The sequence below is a fragment of the Leptodactylus fuscus genome, chromosome 2, assembly GCF_031893055.1.
Source record: "Leptodactylus fuscus isolate aLepFus1 chromosome 2, aLepFus1.hap2, whole genome shotgun sequence".
NCBI lineage: Eukaryota > Metazoa > Chordata > Amphibia > Anura > Leptodactylidae > Leptodactylus > Leptodactylus fuscus.
In genome coordinates, this window is record NC_134266.1 from 124,266,823 (window position 1) to 124,268,549 (window position 1,727).

At 51.5% G+C, this 1,727-nt stretch overlaps 1 non-coding gene across 1 annotated transcript; it reads left to right on the forward strand.

Annotated features, from left to right (window-relative positions):
- Positions 1-1,188: 1,188 nt before the first annotated feature.
- Positions 1,189-1,270, forward strand: TRNAS-CGA (transfer RNA serine (anticodon CGA)). The gene has a single exon. It is a non-coding gene; the product is annotated as a tRNA-Ser (tRNA).
- Positions 1,271-1,727: the final 457 nt, after the last annotated feature.

The following is a 1,727-nucleotide window of genomic DNA, read 5'->3' on the forward strand; positions in this document are numbered from 1 at the left end:
CTTTCTTCCCAATATTTTCCTTAGGGCCAGTTCACATGGAGTAAAATGGCGTGTATTTTGGAGTGTAATTTTACACGTGTAAAATAAGACTCCCATAGACTCCCATTGACTTCATGTAAAAAAACCACTCCAAAATACACTCCAAAATACACGTCAAAATACACATGTAAAATGTCATTGAAATCAATGGGAGCCATTTTACTCCACGTGAACTGGCACAGTCAGGACACATCCACACCTAGCACAGGGTCATTGATATCATCATCATCATCTCTGTCTTCTTCTCCTACACCTCATCCATTCCAATATCATGTATGTATAAGGAAATGTGTGTCCAGAAAACAGCAATTCCCTGTCGTCCTCAACAGCGGCACAATGTGGGGTATTTCTGCCCCTGTGTGCTGGTAGGACAGGCGGATATTTAATTAGCCAATCAAATGCGTGGCAGGCCCTATAAGAGGGCACAAGAACCTCCCCTCTGCATGTTTTTTTCTGTCCTGTGTGGACAGAGGACAGGTGGGAGGACTTGTGTCCTCTTTGAGAAGCTCAGCAGGATCACTCACCTCCTGAGCGGTTGTTTTCTTCTTGTCACCTTCTGTGCCCTGCGGGGAGAAGGTGCTTGTTAGCCATGTGTGGCTACCCCCCTCTATCCCCCCTGCCCCCCCTCTCCTCCGCTTCCCCTGCTCCTTGTGACTTACCTGACATTTTGGTGAGAGTCCGGGGACTCCGCATGCCGCCTCTGGTGGCCGCGCGGACTGCCGGCGGGTGGAACCACACTGTTGTGTATCCTGTTCCCCGCCGGCCGCTGTAAGCGCGCACTTCCGGTTTTGCCGGAAGTATCATAGCGCCATGGCAACGGCCTGGCGCTGGCGGCCGCTCACTCAGGGAAGATTCAGGCCTTATTAAAGGCCGGAAAAGACTGAGAGATGTGGGGGTAAGTGCCCGTGTTAAGGGCCTCTTGGTGGGGGGGAATGTATATCTTTGCAGACCCCTGATTACAGGGTTAGTTGTCTGGGCAGGTTGCCTCACCTGCTTTGATTGTGGCTCCGCCCACTTCCAGCTGGCCAGAATTAAGAGGCTGGCTGGCCTGGTGTCAGAGACCTTCCTGCAGTATCTGCTGAAGGCGTGCGATTGTGGTATTCATTGATCTTGAACTCTTTTCCAGTTTGCAAACTTTATTGGGAACCGGCTGTGATGGCTGAGTGGTTAAGGTTTTGGACTCGAAATCCAATGGGGTCTCCCCGCACAGGTTCAGATCCTGTTCACAGCGCCAGCCCGGCTAGCTCAGTCGGTAGAGCATGAGACTCTTAATCTCAAGGTCGTGGGTTCGGGTCGCACGTTGGGCGCCAAGTCACCTCTCTGTCCGGTCTACAGGACCTGGTAAGATTTACCCTTTTTTTAAAAGCTGGTATGATGTCATGGTGACAGTGTTGCATGGTCTATTATCTCTCTCTGTAGGATATGTCATCCTCTACTACCCCTCCTGGGGATGGTAGGAGGAAAACCTCTTCCAAGAGGAAACATCTTTCCTGCTTCGATTGCGACACACCGCTCCCTGATGGTAGGTAGCGTCTTGAAAGGTTGTGCCCTGCGGGGTACTACTGGTCCTATAACTTGCCTATTTTCAGGCTATGAGTGGGCCCGTTGTCGCGGGTGCAGAGGTCCTCCACCTGTGGAGCCCTCTCCCAGAGATATGATGGCATGGGTCAAGGAGATGGTGAGTTTGG